This window comes from Homalodisca vitripennis, unplaced genomic scaffold (assembly GCF_021130785.1).
Source record: "Homalodisca vitripennis isolate AUS2020 unplaced genomic scaffold, UT_GWSS_2.1 ScUCBcl_1494;HRSCAF=5199, whole genome shotgun sequence".
Taxonomy (NCBI): domain Eukaryota; kingdom Metazoa; phylum Arthropoda; class Insecta; order Hemiptera; family Cicadellidae; genus Homalodisca; species Homalodisca vitripennis.
In genome coordinates this window covers 108,936-120,220 of record NW_025777656.1, presented here as the reverse complement: position 1 = coordinate 120,220, position 11,285 = coordinate 108,936, and positions in this window count along the sequence as shown.

Here is an 11,285-nt window from a genome sequence, read left to right as displayed (position 1 = left end):
GATGCCAGTTCTCTCTGATCATTTCTCCATTCCCCAGGCACAACACTTCCATCCGGTAGTGCACAGTCCAAAGCTCCAGGAGGGGCATACACTTTTGATGAAGATTTGCTTAAACGCAAGAAGTTGTGTAAGTAAACACAAGCACTAACTACCTTTGTAGCATTGTCAGGACCAAGAAGCATAGGTTTCCTCAACACTCTGAACACCGAACTTAAAATGCCAAAAGCGTTTTCGGAACATCTGTGTGCTCTTGATGTTCGGTAATTGAATATTCTCTTTTTGCTGCCTTTTCTTTGTGGCCCTGGGTAGGGTTTCAATATATTTTCATGAAGTGCAAAAGCGTCGTCCGCAACAATTACGTACGGTACCGCAAAAACCCTACCAGGTAAAGGTTTATCAAGAGGTAAACCGGCTTCTTTGTTTTGAAACGTCTTCCACAGCTCACAATTTTTTAAAAACCCCTCCATCAGATAACCTTCCTTGACATCCCACGTCCACGTACAAAAACAAGTAATTAGTATCCACAAGTGCCATTAGCACTATACTAAATTGTCCTTTGTAGTTGTAAAACTCTGTTCCACTATACGCTGGTGACTGCAACACGACGTGTTTGCCGTCAAGAGCACCTAGACAATGGTCAAATTGCCACTTACTTCGGTATTCATCGGCAACCGCAACCCATTCTTCAGCACAAGTTGGCGTCTTAACATAATAAGATAATGCTCTCATTAATGCTGTACATACTTCTGGAACAATATTTGATATACTTTGTTTGGATATTTTAAACAAATACATTAGGGAATGATAAGAGTCCCCGCTCGCCAAAAACCTCAATGTAACTGCTAACGGATCTTTCACACTTATTGGTTCACGGAAATTCGTATTCTGTTTTGAAATTTCTGGGCCTATTAACGTTACTAGCATTTCAAAATCAAAGTTCGACATCCGAGTAAAGTTGGAGAAGAGGCAGCCATCTGTCAAGTCCGCTCTCAAGTCTTGACCGCTATATTCGTATCGTCTTCTCAATAACTGTCTCTGCCACCATCGACGCCGACGTTGATACCCGATAATATAATATGCAGCAGATATAACAGAACATGCAAGTAAATGCCGACGGGTACGCGCATCCATCTTCACTGAGAGTATAAAGCCTCGTCCACACTGGACAAACTTTAGTCGAACAAGTTTGGCCGAACAGTTCGTGGATGTTCGTCCGAACATTTAAGGTGTTCGGGGGAGAATGTTTGGCGAACTGCAGTGTGGACGCGTCCTTGAACAAAAGTCGGCGCCATCTTCGTTCGGAGACAATGTTCGCTCTTGAAGCGAACAACTGGCGAACGTTTGTGTTAGTCAGGTAGTCTGAGACAGTAACGCGTGGAAGGCGGACGTATTCCATAGTGCTGGTTGTGAGTTGGTGTGGATTACTGTTTTGTTTTTGTGCATTCAAGATGAGTAAAGATTTCTGGAATCAGGACAATATTGTTATGTTGATTCAACTTTACGAATCAAACAAGTTGTTGTGGGATATCTCAGACAAAGAGTATAAAAATAAATTCAAGAGGAAAGACGCGTATGCCGCCATAGCTACTGAGTTAGGTGTCAACGCAGAAGAAGTTAAGAAGAAAATAGACAGCATCTTAGCTCAGTATAGAAGAGAGAAGAAAACGAATATACTGAAATCAGGAATGGGCACAAGTGAGAAGAAAAAGCCTTGGTGGGGTTTTCCATACTTACAGTTTTTATCAGGAAACAACAGTACCCCCGAGAAACATTCTCAAACTTGACTGAGCCTAATAACCCCGCAGTCGACATGGATTCCAGTGACATCGATGACAACGACATTGACAACGTTTGCCGAGAAACAGCCAGCAGTATTTCTTCTTCTAGTGTAAAGACTCCATCAAGATATAGTACACCCGGGACATCACGAAGTGGACTTGAAAGTTTAAGTGCAAGTGGCAGAGCAAAACGTTTAAAGAAAAATTAAGTTAACGAAGCTTATGACATTATGAAAAGCTGCTTGAGTGATTTGCAAAGTCAACAACCAACATTGAGGGATGATTACGCTGTTTATGGTGAGAATGTTGCCAACCGTCTGAGGAAGATAAAAAAAACCCACTGAGTTTGTGCAAATTACAAAAATGCCATAGACAATTTGATATTCCAGGCGGAAATGAAGGAGTTGGAAGAAATGCAGAAGGAAAACGAGGTCACCGCATACACAACCCAAGAGAGACCTGCACCTTCTCATCCACCGGAGCACGGAAGTACTGATGTGTCACTGCTGGTGGGCACTTCATTGTTGGATTTACCAGACAATTTCTCTCATTTATAAACGTTGTGTGGTTCTTATTCCTAAGATTTTTAGTTTTCAAGTGTGTTTTGAAACATATCTTAGTACATGATCATTCAGTAAAAGGTAAGAAGTTATTATTTATCTGACCCCATAAAAGTTATGTTTTAGCATTAAAACCAGAAAGCCTTAAAAGAATAGTTTTGCTTAGTCTAATGAGAAAAGATAGGCTTGCCTATAGCCAGTATTCTGTATCTTTTTAGCGAATTTCCATAGGAAAAATGAGCTATTCAAGCCGTCATCACTACGGCACTTTGACCTGGGACCAACAAATGAGTATCGATCCTGACCCCTACAACTCATTTTAGGGGTTTTTTTTTAACATTCATATATATATATATATATATATAATAATAATAATAGTAAATTAATCAACTGAGTACCCTTCATTTAATAAATAAATAAGTGAAGGGTACTCAGTTGATTAATTTACTATTATCATTATTATTATTACTAGTTGCCCTAAAAAGTGAACAAATAATTGTATATATATATATATATATATATATATATATATATATATATGTGTGTGTGTGTGTGTGTGTGTGTGTGTGTGTGTGTGTGTGTGTGTGTATGCACCATACAGGTCGCATTTTTTGTCCAATTTTCTTCAAATTTGGTAGGAACACGTAAAAAAATATATCTTGTATGAGTTCGTTGGCCAAAAAAATTGACTCACTCTAACTCCCCTTTTGGGGATTTTTCGTTTTTGAAAAATAGTTTTTTTTTTTAAAGGACCAAAATTGCTTGAAATCACAAATTCGGTTCTAATGGGCAGAAAGAAAAAAAATTACGAAAATTTTGATACCCTTTTGAGCTTTTTAGCTCAAACGGTTCTTTTCAAATTTAGAAAAAATTGTTTGCCGTTAAACACAGAAACAATATTGTCTCATGACCATTGAACATGGGGATTTATATTTTTCCTTCTGATGCACCCTCGAAACATGATAGCAACTTCATATTTGGTAAGTTTGTTTACATAATTGTATAGTTAATTTAGAGATACAGTTTTATAAGCGCTGAATCATTGCATATGAAGGGGTTAGAAGACAAGGGGTACAAGTCCATTTTTTGTGTGAAATGAGTTAGACACAGATTCTTGTAGCTAAATATAATAAAAAGTTGGTGGCCAAGAGGTATAAGTCAGTCACCATCAGGTGCTGAGCTCTAGCAGTGAATACCCTTGACTACTGAACAATAACATTATTTTGATGAGTGGTCAAGAGATACAAGTCACATGTACCCCTTGACTACTGAGCAGGAGGTTTGAAACAGCTGCATGGCACATTGTTGTTTTCATTACTCTGTCTGTCAGTGAAGTTTACTGTGGTGGGAAGAGCTTATTATTGTTATTATTAAATATTGTTAATAACAATTATATTGCTTATTGTTAATATTAATGAAATGAGAATTCATTTTTGTAATATTTTGTTAATATTTGGATAATAGACAACTAGATAGAAAGAAATGGCAGACAATTGTTCTTCTGATGGAAGTGATCCTAACCTCTTTGAAGGTAAGTTGTTTACTTAATAAGTAATTAAAACCTGTTTCATTGTTTGAGAGATGAATAGTTTACATTTTAACAAACAAATATGGTACTACCAAAATCATTTTATGCACACTTTCTTCTTAAAGGACAAAGCCTTTTCTGCTTCTTAAAGAACAGTTATTGTGGAAGTAGGCTAGGCCCATTGTAAACATCAGCTTCTATTATTAATTAATGAATTATTTACACAATTTTGTTGAAGACAAAGGCTTATGTACATCAAGTTAATTAATTTTGTTTTTTTTTCTGCAGATGACACAGACGCAGACCCTGACTATTTGCCAAGTGGAAATGAAGACAATTCTGCAAGAGATCTTTTCAGAAATCGCCCATCAACAAGTAAGTTTTGTATTATTTATCTAATAAGCTAGGCCTACCATATTTTCTCCATGTAAGTAAATTAGAAGAAAAGCAATCAACAAACTGAGGATATAGAAATATAGTAAAAGAAGTAAGTTATTTGTTGCTACACAGACCAGCCAAAATTCCTGGCTACACAACAATTCTGAATTAGGCCTAGTCACATTAGTTAGCCTTCAAAGACATTATATCAGCTGCATAGTAGTACTACATTAGTCTTGCCTCAATTATAATAACCATAATAATTTATCCACTGGAAAAAAATAAACTACCACTCTGCATTATTTATTTTCTGTTTAGTTCACCTTTAAGGAAAAAAATATATGAAAAAAATTGTGAACCACATCTCTTCTAACTAATAACAAGGTGACCATACAATTAAATAATCGTGGACAATAAATGCTTATACAAATACATTACAATGTCTAATAATTAAAAAAGTTTTAGCAAAGTCATAACTTTATACTAATTTTCTAATCCCAAAATCTATTCTCCAGGTGGCGTGGTTGTAGAAGAGCAAAATAATGGACCGCCTGCAAAAAGACCAAAACATGAAGGAAAGAAGAAAACAAGAAGGCCTGATCAGTGGAAGAGAAAAAAAGGGGTCGATTGCTCGCAATATAGGGGAAGGGTACACTGACAGAACAGGGAAAAACCATCAACCAAAGCAGGTCAGAGATTTTAACCATAATTGTAGGTATGAGTGCAGTGATATTCCTCAAGAGAAACGCCAAGAAATATTTAATGAGTATTGGGCTCTTGGAAACTGGGAGTTGCAGTCGGCTTTCTTGAATTCTGTAATTTTACACCATAGTCCACATCAGACCAGAGCAAACAATGAACATTACAATAAATCTGTTTCGTGCCAGTATTTTTTGGTAGGAAAAAGAGTATGCAAGGAGTTTTTTCTTAAAACAATTGACACTTCCAACAAAAGAGTTATGAATATTGTAAAAAGAAAACAACTATCAGGAACATCTATTTCACCAAGAGACAAGCGAGGTAAAAAAATTCCTCCGAACAAAACCAACCCAGAAAAGTTGGAGTTTGTCAAGGAGCATATTATGAAATTTCCTAGATACACTAGCCACTACTCACGTCAACAAAATCCAAATAAAAAGTATCTTAATCCTGGCCTTAATGTAAAAAAAATGTATGATTTTTACAAGGAGCTGTGTAAAGAAAAAGGTAAGGAACCTGTAACGCTTCCATACTACAGGTATGTTTTTAATACTAAATTCAATTTAAGTTTTCACAGGCCACAAACAGACACATGTGCTACATGTGACAGACTCCAACAGCTTATTGTACATGGATCACCTGACGAAAAACAGGCAGCTACAGTACAGAAAGAACTCCACCTACGCAAGGCAGAGAGTGCTAAAGCACAATTAGACAAAGCCAAAGAACAAGCCAAAAATGATTCAAGCCACAAGGCGGTTTGTTTTGACTTACAAAAAATGCTGCCAACTCCAGTCTTGACGTGTTCTAAGGTCTACTATTCTAGACAGTTGTGGACTTATAACTTGTGTATCCATGACATAAGCTCAGGACAAGCTTCTATGTATTTGTGGCATGAGGGCCAAGCGTCAAGAGGTTGTGAGGAAATTATGTCATGCATGTTTCAGTATGTGAAGGCACTGCCCCCCACCGTTAATCATTTAACATTATTTAGTGATAACTGTGGGGGACAAAACAAAAGTCATTATGTAGTTAAATTTTGGCTGTATGTTGTTCAAAAAACCCAAGTTGAAGTAGTCGACCACAAAGGTTTTTGCTGCCAGGCCACTCGTACAACAACTGTGATCGTGATTTTGGAACTATAGAGTTAGCTAAAAGAAACACGAATACATCTGTGTTTGTTCCTGACCACTGGGCTGGAATCATTGCTAAAAGTTGCAAAAGGTTCATGGTAAAATGTATGGAAGAGGAAGAGTTCATTACACTTGAAGGGGTACAACATCTTTTTAAAAGATCTGTTGTTGGAATCAGACAAATGCAGTGGCTTCAATACAGAAAAGACGGACCATGGACATTGTTTTATAAAACAACTTTTAATGATTCTATGCCATTCTCAACCTATGACATGAAAGCAAAGTCATCTCGTAGAACTCCCACTGAACTACCCTTACTAGAACCAAAACAAGAAAGGAAAAAAATTAAAGCTTCCAAGTACAAAGACCTTCAAGAACTTCTACCCTACGTTCCTCCTATCCATCATGAGTTTTACAAAAAACTGGACTATGAAGGAAACCCCCGTGCTAAAACCAGGAGTCAAACCATACAAGTTGAAGTGCCACAGCCTCAAGTATCAGAGCCAAACGATGAAGGAGCAGACTCTATAGAAAATGGTGGGAATTGTTATGAAACAGACTCTGACTAAGTAAAAAAACACTCTGGTTGTTATATATCGTGACTATTCAGAAGAGGAAAACAAAATAAATTATTACTTTGTATCAATAAAACAAAACTTTCTTACTTACACTAGTTTTATTCATTCCATGTTCTTTAAACCATCTATTTAGTTTGTGGTCAAGGGGTAAGAGTCATGACTTAAACTTTTATTTTAATAATAACTTTACACCCAAAGCATTTCAAAATGTAAACAAGCATGAATAAACTTTTCAGTTACATAATCAAACACTAAAAAATATTTTTGTAGATCTACCACAATGGTAATAATTTTTTTTAACACTGACTTTAACCATGATTTTCTCAGAAACAAGTTTTTTGGACTTGTACCCCTTGGCTTATAAGCCCTTCATATAGGGATGAGCATTTTCCAAAATGCACTATTACGACTTTTTCCAAATGTATTTCAATGATTAACTAACTTGCTAACTTTACCCAGACATGAGAAGAGTGTCATAAGTACATAATATTTGCGTATTAGGATGAGAATTTTTAAAGTACGGTACTTCTCTATTTTTCAACTTTAGGACCAACAGCTTTAATCAACCCTCAATTAATGACATTTGAAGTCTTAGAACATTTGGAAATTCGCTACCTCATGTCAGCGTTTTAGCTGCGTGTCGATCTTGTTTTAGTTTAGTGCACTGCGCGTGCCCGAAAATGGTGTAATCTCCAAAACGACCATCGGGTGTCTAACAACCTTGACTGTGCTTTGACGGTAAGGTGTTAAAAAATAATTGCCTTTAAATATTTGCTTAAGCCTATTCCTAAACAGATACTACATAATAATAACTTATTCATTGGTTTGTTTATTATTATTTATTTATTAAAGCACAATAACTGAATCAGTGTTTAAAGAAAAACAAAATGAAAACATTAAACGAGTTTAAAGTTATAAAAATACGAAAAAAATTTAAAAATTATATTACAACAGTATTTTACAACAGTTTGATTAATCTGACTCAAACGTTTTTAATAATAGTCTGTGCAAACTGTAGGCCTTGTCACAAATTTAAGTGTAGTCGTTTTGCCACGCAACACTGCCACCATCTGAGACAAAATACTCAGCATACTCTTCTCTCACGGCCTTTGCAAAGTCACTTGATTTTCTTCCGATTCGAGGAAGTGGGTAGTATGACTGTAGTCCATCTGTATCATTCCTCCATAGTCCTGGAATAATACTTCCATCAGGCGCAACACTGTCTAAAGAACCAGGAGGAGTGTAAATGTTAACTGAACACTTGCTCTGCCGTAAAAAGTTGTGCAAATAGATGCAAGCACAAGTAACAAGGGTACTTTTTTCTGGATTCAAGAGTAGAGGTTTTCTTAAGACCCTGAAGACAGAACTTACAATACCGAACGCATTTTCAGAGCACCTTCGAGCTCGAGACAATCGATAGTTAAATACTCTTCTTTTACTTTTTTTCTCTTGGTGTCCGGGGAACGGTTTTAAAATATGATGATGTAAAGCAAAAGCATCATCTGCAACTATTACATAGGGGACAGCAAATACTCTTCCGGGTAATGGTTTATCTTTGGGCAAACCAGTTCCGTTTTCCACAATTTTCCAAAGTTCACAGTTCTTAAATACGCCCCCATCTGATATCCTGCCTTGACACCCTACATTAACGTATACAAACGAATAGTTGGAGTCTACTAGGGCCATCAGTACAATACTGTGTTGACTTTTATAATTAAAAAAACGTAGATCCACTATTTTCTGGTGCTTGTAAATTAATGTGCTTTCCGTCTAGAGCTCCAAGACACTGATTAAACTGCCAAGTTTCCTTATATCCGCTTGCTATCTTCTCCCAGTCTTCAGTTTTGGAAGGTGTCTGCACGTACTGTTTGAGGCAGTCAACTAGAGCAGCACATACTTCAGGGACAATCAGGGATATTGCTTGTTTTGATAATTTAAACAAATACATAAGAGAGTGGTACGAATCTCCTGTCGCTAAAAAACGAAGAGTAACAGCTAAGCGGTCGTTAACACTTATTGCTTGGCGGAAGTTAGTATTTGCTCTTGCAACCTTAGGCCCAATCATGAGAACCAATGCTTCAAAATCAGCATTTGAAACTCGAGTAAAGTTTGTAAATAAACATCCAGAAGTCAAATCTGAGCGTAAATCTTGGCCACTATACTCATACCTTCTCTGTAATAGTTGTCTTTGCCACCACCTGCGAGGAAGGGGTTGATGCTGGTTGATCACAACGAAAGCCGCGGCAACACATGCTAGTCGCTTACGACGATACACCAGATCCCGGTCAACCATCACTGCACACTACTCCTGCTAGACTGAGCCTTTTCAGAGCGAACTCTAGTTTGTTCGTCCAAACACAAAAATTTTTGTTCGTCGAAGAAAAGTCTACGAACTTTTAAAATGTTCGTTGTCAGATCACGACTGCAACCATGTTCAACGAATATGTTCACCGAACGTTCGCTAGGTGTGGACGAGGCATAACAATGAATTCAATAGCGAACAACAATTTTGTTCGACAGACTACTACAACAAATGTTCAGCGGAAAAATCTTTCTAGTTCGCTGATTAATATTTGTTCGGCGAACATGTTCGTCTCGAACGTTTTCCTAATGTGGGCGCACCTTTAGGGAAACTAACATATACGCAGAAGAAGTACTATTTGATATATATATATATATATATATATATATATATAATTTCTAAACGTCATTACACACCCAACAAATTTCTATCTATTGATGAGAGTATAATACCTACCAAATATCACAATCGCCCGATGCATTATATGACCGTAGGTCAGCAAAATTTTGGAAAAAAATACTCTCAACGTGTTATCTAGGATGATTCTAAACTCCTATATTTTGTACAAGGAAAACATCATCAATCCTATGTCTAGACTTAAATTAACAGTCACCTTAGTACATAGGTTGTCAGAAGAATGGTTTGATGTCAAAGACCCGCGATTGCTGCAGACTTCAATAACATTGTTCAAGAAGAACAAGGCGGAGGGGACGCAGATAAATCATCCATGTATTTTGAAAAAAATCCTGATAAAGCACAATTGCTGTGTGTGCAGTGCAGCCAGTACCAGTAGGGGTGGTAAAAGGAAAAAGTCAAGTTACACTTGCAGGAAATGTAAGAAAGGCCTACACGCAAAATGCTTCCCTCTCCATTAGTGTTAGTGTATACACACCACAAACATTTTTTTTATAAGAAATAAATGTTATAAAACATTATTTAAAATTCAAAATTGAATTAAACTTAAATTGTAGTATAATAACTTTGTATGTTTTAGTACTTTTTAAACCTGTATTTTTGCATTGTTCTGCCAACGGAACCAAAAAGTGGGTGATTATATATCTTTTCTTTTGATATTATCTCAGCTATTTATAAATATATTTCAATAAAAACTTGGGTTTTACTTCATTTTTATGTGTACTAATAGAAAAACATATTGTTTTTGACCTATGATTTTTTTAGGCTACTCCTTACCATTAGAAATGCAAAATTTAGGAAATATTTTGTAAGTAACGATTTTTTTACGAAACCTTTTTGTGCATGAATACAAAAGTTTAGTATAATGCATGTAATAGAGTGTACTTTGGGAAGTAAAAAAATAATAACTACATGCATTTTTATCAATAAATAAAAATTCTATGCAATTTTTAGCTAACGTCTACATTTCTAGTAAAATGTGGCTGGGACTGGTGCAGATAATGTGTTTGAAAGTGCTACAACTTATTAGTTGATACAAGGAATTGAGTACATTTAGTGTTTAATTAACAAACGACCAATTTACTATATTAGTTTGTGGTGTAAGTAGTGGTTAGTGCTGCTGACCACCACGCATCTACGGTAGGCCTAACCTAACTCTAAATATTTAAACTTTTATTTATTTTTCTGAACTCTTGAGTTATGGATCATAGATCGATTTCTGAGTACTTAGAAGAGATTCCTAGTGATTCAGATTGTGATCAATCAGATGATACAGATGAAGATTTGACATGGTATCCTCCCAAAAAAACATCCAAACGAGACATGATTACACTATTTTTACGTTCATCTTCTGATGAATCAGAAAATAGGACCTTCCAGTTAAAAATTTAGTAGACCTACATACTAAATCGAACATTGACAAACATGCTATTAATACGAGCTCTAATTCTAGGTGTGCTATTCCTAAAAAAACTTACTCTCGACAGAGTAAGATGGGTAAATCTAATGAAACAAATTCACCAAGAGTTTTGGATGAATTGTTACTTGACAGTCCAATTTCACCGACTGACAGTCTACTTAGGTATGTAGATGATGAAATACCAACACCACCTGCACCACCTGCTCTAAACGCATCTGTGGCCTCTGATGAATTACAAAAGACGTCTTGTTTAGAATTACCGGGGACATCACGTACCCCAGACATAACATGCTCTTTTCTCACTTCAGCCATGCCAGGTCCATCATCCACTACTACTCAACTTATAAGACGACAGCAAACTTCAAAAACAGCTCCACTTTTCACTACCCAGGAGAGCCATGATACTAATCGTATAACTAAGAAAAGAGGGGTAAAACGTAAGCAACCAGATGATTTGCGTTGTGGGAGACAAATTAGCCTAAAGAAACCTGGGAC